The sequence below is a fragment of the Nannospalax galili genome, unplaced genomic scaffold (genome assembly GCF_000622305.1).
Source record: "Nannospalax galili isolate Female #2095 unplaced genomic scaffold, S.galili_v1.0 scaffold113, whole genome shotgun sequence".
Classification (NCBI taxonomy): Eukaryota; Metazoa; Chordata; class Mammalia; order Rodentia; family Spalacidae; genus Nannospalax; species Nannospalax galili.
In genome coordinates this window covers 7222883-7229423 of record NW_008335444.1, presented here as the reverse complement: position 1 = coordinate 7229423, position 6541 = coordinate 7222883, and positions in this window count along the sequence as shown.

Here is a 6541-nt window from a genome sequence, read left to right as displayed (position 1 = left end):
TTCGACCAATTGTTATTTTGTGTTTTTTATCTTGAATTTGGTCATCTCAGCATTTCCATGCCCTCTCTGATGGCTAATCCTGGGTGTCAACTTGACTGGATCTGGGATTAACTGAAATGAGAGAGATCTTCTTGATTAGATAATCTGAAGGTGGAAGACACCCCCTAAATGTGGGTGTTACCTTCTGATGGCAGCCGGTATCAAAGACCAAGGCAGAGGAGAATGCGGGGCTTTTTGCGGCTTGCCTTCTCTCTCGCTGGTGAGTTTGTCTTGCTGCTGTAGACTGAAGACTAGCTGATATTTTGGAATTTGTCAGACCTTCAGCACCGGATTGGGACTACTGAGACATCCAGCCTTGTGGACTGAGCGACTACAGATTCTCAGCCTCTCCAGTGTGGTGCAGCCATTGTTGGACTACTCGGACTCTATCCTGTGAGCTAAGCTGATAAATCTCTATACATATATATTCATTCTACTGGTTCTGTTTCTTTGGAGAACCCTGACTAATACACATCCCAACAACCCTCTCAAACTCAAGTTCCAGTGGCAACAATCTGGGTCCTGGTAACCATATGTAACCTCTTGGCCTTGGTGGAAGATGGGCCCCATTCTCCCTACAACTTAACCTGGCAGGTACTAAATGCAGCAACAGGAGACCTTCTGAACCAGACTTCTAGAATCCACCTGTCTGGAACCTGATTCCTGAACCTGAGGTTTGACCTTTCACTACTACACCCGCAGTCGAGCACCTTCCTCCAAGAGCAGCACTTCTACATATGCCCTGGGTACATCACAGACAAGGCACACCGTAAGACATGCAGGGGTGGGGGGAACAACTACTTCTGTGGTAGCTGGTCCTGTGTGTCCACTGGCCTCATATGGTGGACGGCCCCTTACAAAACTGATTATATAACCATAACCAGACCCCTGGGGACCTTACCCCACTGTAGAGATAAGGAAGCACAAGACTGTAACTCAGTAAGCCTGGGGTTCACAGAAAAGGGAAAGAGGGCTTCTAGGGAGGCGGGCAATACTTGGGGGATTCGGTTGTATAATTGGCAGGGCTATGATTCAGGGGCACTCTTTATGATCTGCCTAATCAAAGGACCATACCCCCCACTTACAGTTGGGGTTGGGCCAAACAAGGTCCTCAGCCCCCTGGCCCCACCATGTACCACTCCAAAGACCTTGGTCACCTCAGAAGCAGCTACCAACCCCCACCCTGGCAGTCCTGCAGACTCTAGGATCACTGCCCTTCCTAGGAAACCGGAGGCTGACCCTCTCTTAACTCTCCTAGAGCAGTCCTATTTGGTACTCAACACCTCAAAACCAGAGCTGACAGCCTCCTGCTGGCTGTGCTATGACATGGCCTCACCTATGAAGGGCATTGCTATACAAGGGGCCTATAACATTTCCAAGGACTATAATGCCTGCTGTTAGAATTCGAAGGTGAGATTTACCTTGCAGCAGATCTCAGGTCAAAGGCTCTGTTTAGGACAAGTCCCTATAACCCACTGACAATTATGTAACATCACCTAAGCCTTCAATACTTTGACTTCAGGGGGATACCTGATCCCTGGTCTCAAAGCCTGGTGGGCTTGCTCCTCTGGCCTAACCCCATGTGTACCTAACCCGAGATTTTTGTATCCTGGTCCGGCTGATCTCCCGGTTGCTCTACCATACTGATGACGAACTGCTAGGACGGCTGGAGGGGACTCTGTCCCAAACTAAGAGAGAACCTATTACGGCCACAGCCTCAACCCTAAGTATGCTTCTTGAAGTCAGCCTTATAGGGGCCGGAATGGGAACGGCCTCACTTGTAACACAACACCACCAGTACTCAAGCTTAAGGGCCGCAATAGATGTAGACATAGAAAGACTAGAAAACTCAATCTCCCACTTGCAGGAGTCCCTCTCCTCTCTGGCTGAGGTCATAATGCAGAACTGACGAGGGCTGGATCTAATCTTTTTGCAACAAGGGGGACTGTGTGAAACCTTGGGAGAGGAATGCTGTTTTTATATTGACCATTCAGGGATAGTCAAAGAATCTATGGCTAAAATAAGAGAAGGTTTAGCAAAAAGAAAAAAGAATGAGAAACTCAGCAGGGATAGTTCGAATCTTGGTTCAATTCATCACCTGGCTGACCACCCTAGTCTCTACCCTGTTAGGCCCCCTCCTCATTTTGCTTTTGCTATTGACTTTTGGACCATGTATCCTAAATAGCTAGTGCAGTTTGTGAAAGAACAGTTAGGGGAAATCCAGGTGATGGTCATGCGGTCACAATATCAACCCCTAAGTTAGGATGCCATTGAGCTCCAGGAAGCCCCATTATTGGGCCCTCTAAATGACAAGAAGAGGGGGAAATGTGGAACCCTCCTCTGTGCCCCTAGACCCATGCCCTTTAGGACTAATCACTCTTCTCACTTCTGTAATCTGCTTGGCTTTAGGGAACGGTTACTGCTATAACTCCATTTTGTAATAAGAGGCCCCCCCCACCCCACCGTGGTAGGCTTGGGCTGTTATGAGTCTTTAGTCACTGAGACAGAGGGGGAGGATACAGGCCTGGGAGTGTTGAGCAAACCTGAAAACAATGAGACCAAATAAGGTAAAGGAACAGAACCCTGTAAATGAGCTTAGGTCACTACATTCCTTTGCCCTGAAGACAGCACCCACCAATGAAAAGCCCCTGAGTCTGCCTTAACCCTATTTGGTGTATGCAGCCCTTGTAACCAATCAATTTAAAGTGTGCTGGTGCCCCTGGACCAATCAGAACGTGACTCTGCTATTCCCCTCCTCCTTTTGTCTCAAAACTATAAAAAGCTCCTTTTCTCTTCTTGCTCGGGGCTCTCAGTACAGAGCCACTGTGTTGGTGAGGTCTGAGAATCCAAGCTTAAGCTCAAATAAAGGCTCTTTGTTCTTGCATGCCCTCTGGACTCTGTGGTGGTACTTGGGGAACCGTTCACTGGGCATAACAGTTTACATAGTGAGTTCCAGGCCAGGAAGACCCTGTCTCAAAAAAAGAAAAGAAAGAAAGAAAGAAAAAAAAGAGAATTCCATGAGTTACCAGTGAAAGTTCCCCATCTAAACTGTTTAGTGGGGGCATGTTTTGTTTGCTATAACAAACTGGAGAAGTTATAAATAACAGAAGTTTCTTTGGCCCATGGTTCTGGAGGTGAGAAGTCCAGGATTGTGGGGCTACTCTAGTGAGGGCCTTTTACATCTCATCATGGGGTCGGGAGGCAAGTGAGCACACATGAGAGGGGAGGGCCAACTCTCCCTTTTGTGACTTGCCCATTCTCATAACAACTAACCTACTTACCTTTTCTGATTTTGCTTTTGGTTTTTGTTTGTTTGTTTGTTTTATCTTTTTGAGACAGTGTCCCCCTGTGGCCTCAGCTGTCCTGGAATTAGCTATGTAGAGCAGGATGCCCTTGATATCACAGAGATCTACCTGCTTCTGCCCCCGAAACTGCCTTGTGAGTGCTGGGCTTAAAGGAGTGCACCACCACGCCCACCATCCCCTAGTCCCTCTTAAAGATCCTAAAGTGATTACTAAACTTCAATTTTGGAGGGAACATTCAAACTACAACCATTTTAAAAATGCAATAAATCAGGACTCTAGAGGTGGCTCAGGGGTTAAGTGTACTTGCTGTTGTTCCAGAGAACTCAGGGTCAATTCCCAGCACCCACATGATGGCTCTGTCACTCCCTTCTGACCTTTGTGGGCACTCACATGGAACAGTATATCAAAACAATCAAAATCAAAACATTTTACAAATAAAAATAAATCATTTTTTAAAATGCAATAAAGCAAAAGAGTTATCTTTATTCCTCTTCCTTGTTCATTATGCTCTGAACTATGGGGTCTGAATTCATAGGTAATGAAATCATTTCTACCAGGCCAGGTGGTACAGGTCTATAATCCCAGAAATTCAGGAGGCTGCAGTAGGAGGGTCACAAGTTCAAGGTCAGTCTGTGCTACACTGAGTTCAACTCCAGCCTGGGCAACTTAGTAAGATCCTGTCTCAAAATAACAAAAGAGTGGGGGAAAACACAGTGATAAAGCACTTAACCTGGTATTTACAAAACCCTGAGTTTAATCCCTAGTACCATGGGGGTGGGGAAGGGAGACAGTGATTTCACATATATTTATAATATGCCTCTAAAATATTTTTGAGTTAGTGAGATGATTCAATGGGTAAAGGTCCTTGCTGCCAAGCCTGATAGCCTGAGTTTAATCTCAGGACCCACATGGTGGAAGGAGAGAACAAACTTCTGCAAATTTTCCTCTGACCTCCACATGCATGCAATAGCACATGCACCCACACCCACACCAACACAAACACCCCCCTCAAATAAATAAATGTAATTACAAAATATTTCTTTTTTTTTTTTGACTTTTACAAAAACTTTATTGAGAATTTCATACATGCATATAAGGTATTTTCATCAAATCCATGCCCACTCCTTCCCCTCCAACATTCTCCCCTTTGAAGAGGTAACCCTAAAATATTTTAAGGATTAAATACAACCTACCAAATACTTTGACATTTTTGGCCTTTGGAACAGAGTATGTTGCTAACAAGCCCAAGGACATTTTGACGTTTTAAAAAATATTTTATTTATTATTTTTATTTTATGTGTATGAGTGTATTGCCTGCATATAGGTAAGTACACCCATGTCATGCAATGCCCGTGAGGACAGAAGAGGTCATCAGATTCTCTGGAACTGGAGTTACAGACAGTTGTTAGGTGCCATGTGGGTGCTGGGATTCGAACCCAGGTCTTCTGCAAGGATAATGTGTTCTTGACTGCTGAGCCATCTCTCCAGCCTGACATTTTGACTTTTAGCCCAGAAACTGGCTACATTTCTTTGGGGTCTTTTTACCTTAATTGCCTAGTCAATTCCTACCTCCTATTCTTATCACACCATCCTCTGAAGGGGTTACCCAAATTGCCAGTAGGGAATAGGGATGCAGACTGATCTGGCTTCTTCCATGCTGAACAGGGATGCAGGGTGAGGCAATTGGAGTACCCCTTCAGTGGGTCTATCTAAAAGACTCCCAAATTGCATAACTCTTGTCTCTAAGGGGAAAAGAAAGTCCTTGAATCATGAACAGGAGATGTGAAGGAGAAGTAAAGGCAAGAGTAATTAGCATTATAAGTTCTAGACGGAACTAGAAAAAAGTCATCCCTCTATTGGGTTCTTCCTCATTTTTCTTTTGTCTTCCAAGGCTGGACTAGTTGGCTGGGAAGAGTGGCTGGATACTCAGGTGAGGGTCCAGTGACCCTGCTTGGCACTCCTTTAATGAATGAGCACAACAGTCAACAAGCCCAATTGTGGCTATGTTTAGCGATCAGGCCCAGCCAAAGTCATGATGATGGTAGTTATTTCATGAAGAAGGGACTGCTGTATAGCATCATCTTATTAAAAGGGCCTGGAATTTAAAAGGATTTGGTGCTAGAGCCACATATGAGGGAGAACATACGTGGTTTGTTTTTAATGAGTCTGTGTTACTTCACTTAGTATAACAGTTTCTAGATCCATCCATTTACCTGCAAATTTCATTATTTCATCTTTCTTTACTGCTGAATAGAACTCCATTGTGTAAACAGAACACATTTTTGTTAACCACTCATCAATTGCAGGACACGTAGGTTGCTTCCATCTCTTAGCTATTGTGAAAAGAGCAGCAACAAACATGGTTGTACAAGTGTCTCTACAATAGGCTGAGTCCTTTGGGTATATGCCAAGGAATGGTATAACTGGGTCATATGGTAGATTCATTTTTAGTTTTTTAAGAGTTCTCCACACTGTTTTCCGTAGAGGCTGCACGAGTTTGCAATCCCACTGAGATGTTTCTTAGCCATCTTTATTTCTTCCTTTGAGAACTCTCTGTTTAGCCCATCTTTTAATTGGGTCATTTGGTTTCTCAATTCTTTGTTTTTTGAGTTCTTTATATATTCAGGATGTTAAACCTCCATCATATGTGTTACTGGTGAAGATTTTTTCCCATTCTGTGGGTTTTCTCTTTACTTTTTTGATTGTTTCTTTTGCTGTACAGAAGCTGAAGGAGAGTGCCCCTCAGACCCCCTCCCTGTCCTCTGAGAAAAAGCTGCCCTCCACCTGACTCTGGAAATCCCTTCCATTGTTCAAACCCTTTCCTGTTACCTGTTTATGATTTCTATGGAAATGGTCTGGGGCAGAAGCGATAGAACATTCTGCCCCATGTAAGCTAGCCAATGGCAGTATACCTGATACATCTGTGTATGGTTTCTATGGGAATAATCTGGGGCAGAAGAGAAAGAACGTTCTGCCCCAGGAAAGACAGTCAATGGCTATATAGGTAAAGTCTCTGGAAATCAGCCCTAGATTGTTCCAATCCTTTCCTGGTTATTCTGTGTATAGTTTCTGTGGATATCCCCTGCTTTGTGGTTTTTGTGGTTTTTTCTGCTTAAAAGTCCTGCATTTTCACTGCTCAGGGTTGCAGTACAGCTCCCAAGACTGTCTGTGTCCCCAACCAGTTGGCTACAATAAAA